The sequence below is a fragment of the Nylanderia fulva genome, unplaced genomic scaffold (assembly GCF_048542155.1).
Source record: "Nylanderia fulva isolate GAGA-0341 unplaced genomic scaffold, ASM4854215v1 Scaffold345, whole genome shotgun sequence".
NCBI lineage: Eukaryota > Metazoa > Arthropoda > Insecta > Hymenoptera > Formicidae > Nylanderia > Nylanderia fulva.
Genome location: NW_028190417.1, coordinates 29,126 through 41,311, shown reverse-complemented (window position 1 = coordinate 41,311; position 12,186 = coordinate 29,126). Strand labels below are relative to the sequence as shown.

At 40.4% G+C, this 12,186-nt stretch overlaps 1 pseudogene; it reads right to left on the bottom strand.

Moving 5' to 3' along the window:
• Positions 1-5,511: 5,511 nt before the first annotated feature.
• LOC146722237 (large subunit ribosomal RNA) lies at positions 5,512-6,786 on the bottom strand (annotated as a pseudogene).
• Positions 6,787-12,186: the final 5,400 nt, after the last annotated feature.

Genomic DNA, 12,186 nt, shown 5'->3' with positions numbered 1-12,186 from the left:
CCCAAACGGGGAAAAGAAAAGAATCAGTAAAAAAAAATTTCAATTCTTTGAAATCGATAAAACGCCCAAAGCAATTTTTTTGAGAACTTCTAAATATAAAAACGATTTAAAAAAAGCAAAGATTTAAAAAAAAAAAAAATGTAAAAAATTAAAGAAAAAAAGCCCACAAAAAAGTAAGAAAAAAAATTATTTTTAGTCTAAAAAAGTCTGCGACAATAAAATCTAAAGTTACAAAAAATCGAACGCAAATAAAAGACCTTTTCCAAAAAAATTAGATAAAAATTTACACCGATATTTGTAATGCAAATTGAGTAGGTAAAAAATATTTTTTTTAATTTTAAATTTTTTTAAAGTTTCCTTATATATAATATATATTATTAAATTTTAAAATTTTTTATTTTTCACTGTAAAAATTTTAAAAGGTATTAATCGAAAATTTTTAATAATCGAAAAAGGGGAATAAAAAAAATTTGCAAATTTTGCAGTTTTTTAAAATTTTTATCAGGAAACTAAATGGTTTTTTAAATTTCAAAAATTTTAAAAAGTTTAAAAAGTTGGAAAAACCATAAGAAAAAATGAGGGGAAAAAATTAAAAAAAAAAGAATTAGATTCGAATTAATATGCTGCCTTTAAGCCGGGAAAAGAGCCAAGGAAAAGAAAAAAAAAAATTTAAAAGGAACTGTTTTTCTTTTTTGATCCCAAAGTTCAATATAAATTAATTTTTAAAAAATTTCAAGAGAAATAAGCGAAAAAATATAGGGGCCCAAAAATCGGAAACGGGATAATTAAATTTTTGGGTTTGTTTCCTGGCTCTTTGCCCGGCTTAGAAGGCGCAATTTATTTTTAATTGGAGCCGAAAAATATTTTTTCGAATTTTTTTTCGATTTCCCGCGATACCGTGAAAATTCAGAGAATTGATAATCAATAAAAAACAATGGTTCTGCAGAAATGGTATAAAAAATATTTCTTTTTATTACGATTTAAAAAAAATTTTGAAATTTTATAAAAGCAATATTTTGGACAATTTTTTTTATAATGTTAAATAATTTTTAAAAGAAAAAAAAAGTAATTTAATTTTTTATAAGGAAAAAAAAAATTTATATTTTTATATTTTTGATCATAAATAATATTAATTAAAAATTTTTTAATTTTTAGCAAAACTTGTTTTTGGGGTAAGATCTCTGATGTGATTCTACATGATGAAAATTTTTTAAAAAATAAAATTTTGAATGGAATTATTTGGGGGGGTGAAAATGAAAAATTCCTTTTTAAAAAATTTTTGAAATTAAAAAGAAGTTATAAATTAACCACAGAAAGTTTTATTGACAAATTTTTACACTTTATATATACATTTAGCATGGTTTTATTTTGGTGATGCTATTAAAAAATTAATTATTTTTTTAAATGTAAAAGGAAATAAAAAAATTTTGAATGTAATATAATTACATTTATATAAAAAATTAATCGCTTTTAAATTTTTTAAAATTAACCAAAAATTTTTAAACTTGTTGTTGAGTCGCGAACTTTAAAAACCTTAACAAATAAGGAAGTAGGTATAATTTAAAAAGGAATTTTGCCCAACGAGATTGACAGTTTTTAAGTTATTTAAATTTCCAAAAATTTAAATATTTTATTTTTACTCAAAAATTTTTTTTTTTTAGAAAATGTTTTTAAAAAGGGGAACAATCACATTGTTTTATTTTTGGGGTTAGTTTTTTTAAATTAAAAAAACTTTAAAAATTTTTTTTTTTTTGATAGAATTTATTCAGAATTACTTTTGCACCTTGTAAACAATCAATTTTTTTTGGAAAAAAAAGAAAAAAAAGAAGAGATGCGAAAAAGGGAATCTAAACAAAAAAAGGGGAAAGGTATTAAAGAATAATTTTAATTAAAAAATAAAAATTTGAAGTTTATTTTCGTTTTTTAAGTTTTTTTATTCGTTATTTATAGATTTTAAAGTTTATTTTTATATTTTTTTTTTATTTTTAAGGATTAATTTCTAACAGTAATTTTATATATTTTTATTATTTTAAAAGGTTAGTATTAAAAAATTGATAGTGTAATGCAAAAAAGTAATATTTTAAAATTATTTTTTTAAAATAGTTAAACGAGAAAAGTTATAATAATATATACAGTTGAATATTAAAGTAATTTAAAGTTCTAAGTATTTTAGTACTTTTATGCGTAGCTGTAGCATAAAAAATTAACAATCACTATGTTTATTTTATTAATGCCTATATATTAAAAAGTTATGCACATTTAAGTTTTCTAACAATTGTATCAATTTTTTTTCATAATTCTGATAAAGTGATAACTAGAATTTAAAAAAAATTACTTTAAAAATGATTTATTATAAGTATTAATTATATATGTTAGTGATATAGTTATTAAATATGATTAAATGATGTGATTTAACGTGAATGTGTATTAAATGATAGTTATACACCCACACACACGTACATATATAATAATATGGCTTATATTTTTTGGAACGTATATATGTATTATTTAAAAAATAAAAATGTAATTAAATAAATTACATTTATAATCTTTGAGACAAGCATATGACTACTGGCAGGATCAACCAGGGAGCTTCGTGTTCGGTTACTCGCAAGGGAGTAACTCGCGAGCGAGCCCGAAGACTCGTCGCTAGCTCTTTCTTTCGCGCGCGCGCGCGTTCGATGCCGAAACACCGACGCGCGCGCGACACGCTCGTATGTTGCCATTTTATTTGCCGCCGGTCTTGCTCAGCCGGTCGGCGGACACTCTGCTGTGTTTAACGCTATTATGTAAAGCGTACGAGAGAACGACGGAGGCGAGAGTAAACCCCCGACGCCGCCGCCTCTCCTCTTCTTCCTCCTCCTCTCCGTTCAAAAAATCCACAAGATCAAAATACTCGTGTTCTTATTCTCCCAAATGTTATGATGCGCGGTCTCGAGAGACCGCGCGATTCACCCTGACGCTAGATCGACGATGGCGATGCTTAGACGTCGAGGACTGTTCTGTCTGGTTCGTACGCGTTTAACCGCACACGACCAGCAATAAGATTTCGCTACGGCGTACAAAGCGAGCGGGAAGAAGCAACTCTTCCCGCAAACTCGTATCCGTGGAGTAGATGCTCGGTAAGCGCGACGATTCCGCTGCTGCGTACGAAACGAGAGGGAACCGCGCGGCCAACACACTAGAGGCGTGCGCGCCACATAAGAGCCATTCGGTCTTGCGACACCGACTCGTGGCAATGCTGTGCTCGTAATAAATAAGTGTGCGTTAATTTTGCGCGCGTTCGGCGACGAACGAGAAGAGCCGCACCGTAATCCCCGGCGAAGAGGAATACGAGACGACGCGAGAGTCGAACGTACGTTCTCGCGAGACACGCAACCTCCAAGCATGAGAAGACTTGGCGGCGGCGCGTTCTGCGACGATCGTTATATTATTTTATATATTCGTGGTTTTCCAAATCAAACATTTTATATAAATGTTCTCTCCGTGTCAGAGTCGCGACTCGACAAAATCCGTTCTCGACCCGTTCGGGCGATTCTTCGTTTGTCAACGTCGAGAGCGCGACACGTACAATATTAATCTCTCCTACCCTCTTATAGTACCCAACCGACCGGCCAAGCGGTCGGCGACGGTACGGAGAGCGGTCGAAACACGCCGGAGTGGCGAGAGACTCGAGAAAGTACGTTTACGACTCGTCCGGACTCGCTCGACTCGTTCGACGCGCCGAGCGCGACGTATCTCTTATAGTACCCAACCGGCCGGCCAGGCGGTCGGCGACGCACGGTCCTACGCACGGCCGTATGCGAGCGCGAGCGCCGAAAGGCGCGTTCAATCGAGACATAGTCGCGGAGAGCGAACGATCGAAAAGTCCTATTGTACGATAAAATATTATCACGATAGCCGTATGGCGAATGTCAAACAACGATAATTAGCATTAATTAAGAAGGAAACAACGAAATGCCGGGACAATAAGGTAAAGCACCGACGGTACCTCCGGGCCGGGCGGCCACTCCGGCCGGGCGGCACCTCCGGGTCGGGCGGCACCTCCGGGCCGGGCGACACCTCCGGGAAACCACGGCCGACCGGCGACACCTCCGGGCCGGGCGACACCTCCGGGAACCACGGCCGACCGGCGGCACCTCCGGGCCGGGCGGCACCTCCGGGCCAGGCGACACCTCCGGGAACTACGGCCGACCGGCGACACCTCCGGGCCGGGCGACACCTCCGGGAACCACGGCCGACCGGCGACACCTCCGGGACGGGCGGCACCTCCGGACGACCGAATGATCTCTCGAAGTCAGACGACCGCCGGCGGTACCTCCGGAACACTTAACGACGATTTACGGCGCCGCAACGAGGAGAGCTACGTAGAAACGTTTCGGCCGAAAGTTACTTACTATTCGGCGCTCGCTCGACATGAGGGCGCTGTCCGATTACTAACTCGAAACGTGTCTCTCAAACCCACGTGTCGGAGACATATATTTCGAATTATTACGGATGATACGCAACACGCAAGCTGCGGTGACCGCGATTACGGTACGGAACACTCGCCCGATGCGAAATCACGCGCGCGGCAACCGAGACGGCTCGTTACGGGCGTGATTATACGTGCGGCACCACATAACGGCCGGCGTCAACTTGGGGACGGACGGCACCTCCGGACGGGCGACACCTCCGGACGACCGAATGATTTCACCAAGTCCGTCGCCCGCCGGCGGTACCTCCGGGGCACTTGACGGCGAGTAGCGCCGCTACGAGGAGATAATGCTAAGATACGGAAATACGTTTCGGACAAAGGTTTCGTACTTTTCGACGCTCCGCACGACCGCGCGACACGATTATTACGATATCTGCTAATTCCCGGCTACCACTCGTCGGATGCACAATCTTCGAGATTCTACGACCGATACGTAGACAAATGCAGGCAGGATGCCGATAAGCGAAGCCGGAGTGTTTGCACGAATAAACTTTCCGATGCGTCCTCATTTAATTAATCTCATTTAGCTCGCTCGTTAGCGGTACAAGCGAGAACTCGGGAACAGGCGCAAGTTCGCTCGCGGCGCGTTGCTCTCGCCGGCGAGCGAGAAATTTTTCCAGGCCCGATAGCGGCGTGTTGCCTTGATTAGCGGGCGACACCTCCGGCGGCACGCGCCGCCCGTAACCCAAGTCCGATCGCGGCGTGTTGCATTCGTTGGCGGGCGACACCTCCGGCGGCACGCGCCGCCCGTAACCCAAGTCCGATCGCGGCGTGTTGCTTTTGTTGGCGGGCGACACCTCCGGCCGCACAAGCCGCTTTTCCAAGTTCGCTCGCGGCGTGTTGCTTTCGCCGGCGAGCGACAAATTCTTCCAAGTTCGCTCGCGGCGTGTTGCTTTCGCCGGCGAGCGAGAAATTTTTCCAAGTCCGTTCGCGGCGTGTTGCTTTTCGCCGGCGAGCGAGAAATTCATCCAAGTCCGGTCGCGGCGTGTTGCTTTCGCCGTCGAACGTGTGGGGTCTCGTCTAACCGACAAGACGAATCCCCAAGCCGAGGGCTGAGTCTCACACAGATCGCAGCGTGGTAAACTGCTCTACCGAGTACAACCCCCGCCAGGTACCTAAGTCGTCTACAGACGATTCCGAGTCTCGACATCGAACTTGCGAAACCCATGATCGACCGGTTAGACGCCGTGCCGTCGTAGCGGTGAGATCCCGACGACGGGCGATGGCGCCGTACGGCAAACCGGGCTCGTGCGACGACCGGCCCGAGGACCGGCCGCCTAGTAGTGTCACATTGTTTTGAGCCTTTCGACTCACGAGACTCCTAGAGATATCATTGCCACCTTCGACTAGAGAGGATACGGCCTTAGAGGCGTTCAGGCATAATCCCACGGATGGTAGCTTCGCCCTACCGGCCGCTCGACCGAGTGCGTGAACCAAATGTCCGAACCTGCGGTTCCTCTCGTACTGAGCAGGATTACTATCGCAATGACTAGTCATCAGTAGGGTAAAACTAACCTGTCTCACGACGGTCTAAACCCAGCTCACGTTCCCTGTTGGCGGGTGAACAATCCGACGCTTGGCGAATTCTGCTTCGCAATGATAGGAAGAGCCGACATCGAAGGATCAAAAAGCGACGTCGCTATGAACGCTTGGCCGCCACAAGCTAGTTATCCCTGTGGTAACTTTTCTGACACCTCTTGCTGAAAACTCTTCAAGCCAAAAGGATCGATAGGCCGTGCTTTCGCAGTCTCTATGCGTACTGAACATCGAGATCAAGCCAGCTTTTGCCTTTTGCTCTACGCGAGGTTTCTGTCCTCGCTGAGCTGGCCTTAGGACACCTGCGTTATTCTTTGACAGATGTACCGCCCCAGTCAAACTCCCCGCCTGGCAGTGTCCTCGAATCGGATCACGCGGGAGTATTAACGGCGATCGGCCGAGGCCTCACGCCACTCTGACACGCTTGGCTCTAGAGCACCGTGACCGCCGGGGCGCGAAGCCCTCGGGGCACGCGCTCCGCCTAACCGAGTAAGTAAGGAAACGATGAAAGTAGTGGTATTTCACCGGCGATGTTGCCATCTCCCACTTATGCTACACCTCTCATGTCTCCTTACAGTGCCAGACTAGAGTCAAGCTCAACAGGTCTTCTTTCCCCGCTAATTTTTCCAAGCCCGTTCCCTTGGCAGTGGTTTCGCTAGGACAGTAGATAGGGACATTTTTTTTTTTTTATTCATTTATTCATTCGTTTAATGGTGGTTCGAGCTATTTGCTCATTTCCACTCTTATTTTCTCTTTTATTTATTTATTCTATTATTTATTAATTGAGTCTCTTTGCCATCAGATATGCATCTGACGTTGCCCGTCCCTAGCCAACGAGGAGGCGGACTCGTCTACTATCTATGTAATTTATTTTTCCTTACGGTGATATTTCTTTTGCGTATTTGTTAAATTTATCAATTTTTCTGTGTTTTAATATTTCTTGGTTTATTGCTTTGTCTTGATCAATTTCTTGATATCGGAAAGTATTGGTACTCTTTACACTCTTTAATCATGTGTTTTACTGTTTCAACTTCATTGTTCAGCAAAGGGCATTTATCAGTTTTTTCTACACCTCTTTTATATAATGTACTGTTTATAGGTCCATATCCAGTTAATAAATATACACATTCCGGGTTTGGTCTAAACCATCTGTTGTTTGTGGCAAATGCTACATCAGAGATATAATCATATGTTTGTCTTCCTTTGTCATCTTGCTCCCATCTTTCCTGCCATACTCTGTCTACTTCGTGTTCAATTTTGCTGTATTCCTCTAATTCTATTTGCATGTCTTGTGGTGTGTACGAGTATTTTCCCCATGTTACGACTTGATTTTTTCTAACTTTACTTTTGATTCCTTGTTCTATTATGTATAAATCAAGTGGTTTGATACCTGCAATGGTTTGCATTGCACTTGTTGATGTTAGTCTCGTTGCCTTTGTAATCATTATTAATAAAGGTCGCTGTGCAGCCATTAGATGTCTTTTTACCATAACGTTATCCACTTTGTCAAACCATGCCAATGACGCGTAGCTTGCAATCGGCATAGCTACCATTTTGTACAATATTTTTCTTCCGTGTTGTTTTATTCCCCATTCTTCTTTCGCAATTCTTTTGATTGCCATTATTAAATTTATAATTTTACCCCTAATATATTTTGCATGATTTATAAAACTCAATTTTTCATCCAATATAACCCCAAGGTATTTAGTTTCACTTCGAAATTTAATTTTAACGTCGTTAACTTTTATAATTGGTGTTCTTGCCTTATCTAATTTGCCCTTTACGAGTAGCGCGACAGTCTTTTCAGTTGCCAGCTGTAGCTTATGCGTATTACACCACTCTATAATGGTATTGATAACTTGGTTAGCTGTTTTTTCTATACTCGCTCTAGAATCTTCTTTATTAATATTGCGACATCATCGGCATATGCCACCGCTTCAGCCTTTAGAGCACGAAAGCAATTTGCTATATTGTTTAGTAGCAGATCCATGCACCAATTCCAGGCATTTGGTCCTATAATGGATCCCTGTGGGCATCCTCTTTCCGTTTTTGCCATAAATTTTTCATATTTGGTATTAATATTAACTTTTCGATGTCTAAAGTATGACTTAAATGCTTTTATAAGCTTTGTGCTGCAATTTCCTTTAATCAGTCTATGTATGATAGAGGGCCACCATAGATTGTCAAAAGCACCTTGGATGTCTATAAAGATTGCAACCACATATTTTTTGTCTGTATTTTTACAGCTTCTTATTAGGTGACTTATTGCGTCTTCCGTTGATTTTCTTGGTCTAAAACCATATTGGTTTGGGCTTTCAAGTTCTAATAATTTGTAGCTTGCTTCTATTCGCTCCACGATTATTCTCTCGTATACCTTGCTCATTGTCGGTATTAATGAGATCGGTCTGTAAGAGTTTAATGTACCTTTATTTTTATTACTTTTGAGTATTACTTTAACATTAGCTATTTTCCATGCATCGGGAAATATTTCCTCTTTAAAGCAATTATTGATGAGTGTGTAAATTATTTCAGGCTTTTCCTTCCATACTTGTTTGATTATTTCCCGTTGTAAAGTTGTCTACTCCGGGTGCTTTATTATTTTTGAGCCTATTTATCGCGTTATTTATTTCTTGAAAATGTAATTTCATTTTCCATGTTACAGTTTTTATAGTTTTTAATGTCCTCTAATTACTTGTCGATGCTTGTCGTTTTCAATTTTCTTGTCGTCTTTTGGGGCGCATTTAGTTAGGATAGCATTTATCGTTTCTTTCCAGGTATTTGTATTTGTCCCATCCCCTAGTCTTAATGATGTTATTACCTCATCTCTTTTGATTTTATCTCGTACAATTTTATAAGGAATACTCCATGGATCTCTATTTGATTCAGTGGTCACAAAATTTTGCCATGTTTCATATTTTGATTTTCTAATTTCTGCTACGTATTTGTTCCTAATTCTTTTGTACCTCGTTTTTGCATCTTCGAGTAGGTCCACCAAAGTTTAGTTTTCTTATTTTGTTGTATCTTTTCTTTGCCTTATTTAATTTCTTTCGCATTTTGGCTAGATTGTCATTCCACCAAGGAACTGCTTTATTAGATTTTTCTTATACGGTATAGATTTCTTGCATATTTGGTCTAGTATAGTAGAATATGTTTTGACCGCCATTTCTGGCTCATCTATTTGTAATTTATTCAACGCATCATTTGAGAATTGATTTATTAGGAGCTCCTAAATGTTTCCCAATTGGCTTTCTTGTTGTTAGTTATTGTATTTTATAAATTTTCTGTTTGTTTTTTCGTTAATTTTAAGGTCTAAGATAACTAAATTATGGTCACTAGTAGTGCATTTTGATGAAACATTCCATCTCTCGCATATACCAAGTGTGTTCTCACTGACTAAGGTTAGGTCGATGTTTGACCATTCAAAAGTTGGTGTATCACTGGCTTCGTTTATTACGTATAATCTATTTGCAATTATAAATTCTTCCATGATTCTTCCTCGGTCATCCACTTCTTCAGAAAACCATAGATCTGATTTTGCATTGGCATCCATAGTTATGATTATCTTTTTTGAATTTAATTTATTGATTATATTTTCCATCTCAATTAGTATGGCTCTATATTTAGTGAGAATTGGCAATAAGTATTTATAATGAAGAAGTCCTCCATCTCAGTCATAACTTGGAAGCACATTATATGAGGAGTGTCAAAGTGTGTTAAATGAAAAGCCTCTATTTTTTCATTTGCCAATTATGGCAGCAACCCAGGGGTTATCTACTCCAGGTTGTATTTTAGATAGATACCCTGCAGAGTATCCGCGAACCATGCCCTTGTATGTATAAGGTTCTTGAATACACAAAATATCTATGTAGTAGTTCTTTAATTAGGAGTTCTAAATTGGCAGCAGCAGCCATTGCTCTTTGTGCGTTTATTTGTGCAATTCTTAGTTCCATTCAATTTTATTATAGTATAATTCTAAATACTTTTTATATTCAGGGCATTCTTTGTGTTTTACGCTATGCTTGACCTCTTTCCTTTTACTGCGTACACAATTTATACATTGGCGTCTCTTTCTGACAGTCTTTTTAACGTGTCCTTTTTCACCACAATTCCCACAGATTTCATCTGTGACCTTGCAAAATTTTGCTATATGCCCATATCTATGGCAATTTAAAAAAAACCTCTTGTGATATTTATGTATTCTTTAATTCTATAAGTTCTCCATTGCATAAATATTCTTCCCTTTTCAACCAATCTTCCTAAGAATCTACCTGGTACTTGTACTATCCAGTTTACATTATTATTATTATGGTGTCTTAAAACTGTGTTTCATAATAACTTTTTCTTTAGTTCTTCTGTCTCATTTGTTTGTATTGTATCGAAGTTTTTCTCAATTAAATCTTCCTTTAAGTCTTCAAGCTTGTATTCTTTCTTCACATCGTATATTATGATAGATGGGGAGGTTTTTTCTCGGTTCTTCAATTTTCAATCCCTTTTTTTTAAATTAACTTTTTTAATTAAATCTATGTCTTGTTGGCTATTTACTTCAACTACTACTGCCTTATTCTTGATGTTTCTGATTCCTTTAACTTTCAATTTGTTTTGATCCCTTTTAATTCATCTATTACTTGTGTCCTATATCTTCATTTGTTCTATCGTCGTTAGTTTCTTTTTCAGGTTTAATTATTATAGCTTTATGTCTTTTGTTACGGTTTATTCTCTCTGTTGTAGGTTCAACATCATATTGCCTTCCGGAGCTTTTCGTCGAGGTTACCTCAGCGTAAGTACTTTTTATTCTGCTACCTTGAAATATTGACTTCCATTTTTCTTTTTCAATAATTTCTTCATTAAGCTTATTTTCTAGTACGGCCCATTTAGCTAATATAAATTTTATCGCGGTTTTACTTATTTTGTTTGTCTCATTAAATAGAAACTCTTCTAATATCGTCCTGGTTCTGATAATTTTATTTAAGTTACTTTGTTCGTTTTCGTATTCTTCATTTGATTTCTTTCTTTTCTTTTGTATTTGTCTAATATTGCTAACATCTTCCGGCATGGAAGTCGTTGAGCCCGAACGTATCGTCCTAAAGGTCGCTTCAATCTCCTCCGTCTCTACGTCAAATGTTTTGTTTTAAGTGTTCATTTTCCATAGTCAATCCCACGAGTGCGGTAGGAAATGATTGTCAACTGTAGCAGAGCCTCCTATACTACAGCAAGCCTAAATACTACGGAGGGTCGGCCGGTACCCCGTAGGGATCGTTCAGGACTGTGGCTATTTAAAGTCCCACAGCATGCATCCATCGACCACTATGCCTCCCACCTTGGATTGGGACGTGTACCCATGAAAACCTAGGTACGGATCACTCTTAGCACCCATCCGTGTGTAGGATGGGTGGGCCCCCCCCACCACGGCAAGGTGGTGATCCACGGGGGGGAGTAGATAGGGACAGTTATGTGGAGCTGTTGCCACGAAAGCAACAGACTCCGGCTACCTCGCCCCCTACGGGCATACGCCACAACTGCTACCCACCGTCCCACGAAACCGCCCCGAGAACTGCAATAGAAAAATCCAGCAGCGCCTGCGGGCGTACGCAGGATGGACAGTTTAGCCGCGACGAGCGAGCCCTCCTGCTCCCTCCAACCAATTTACCCTCCTAGGGACCGCACTTACGCCGTTGGACACGGTATGCGTGTTAGGCTGGTACGGTCCCCGCATCTTCGCCCGCCGCGCCCACGGGACCACGGGAGGCCTGTTCATTGTGTCCCGACATGGGACACAACGCTCTAACCCTGTTGGGTGGAAGTCTTTGGAAGGGAGGGAGGATGACTTTATTTTAGAGGAGGGGACCTGCCTAATTCGAGCTGACTTATCGGGTTACGTGAGGAACCGCCCGGAGAGAGCAGTTGTCTCGAGGAGAGTTACGAGGCTGCCTCCCACTACTAGAGCCCCCGACAAGCTCCAGTTAGTACTTCCTTGAAGACGCGTTTATTATTCAGCTCTCGAATCCCTTCAGCCAAAGGGTCTTCGACCAGTAATCGACGAAAGACGGCGAAAAACCTCTGGGACTGACACGAGGAACTGGGCCACCTCCGGCCATCGCCACTTCTCGATTGGAACCAACTCACGCAAAGCGACTCTTTGCGCTTCAAGGCCCGTACACTCAGCAGGAAGTGCT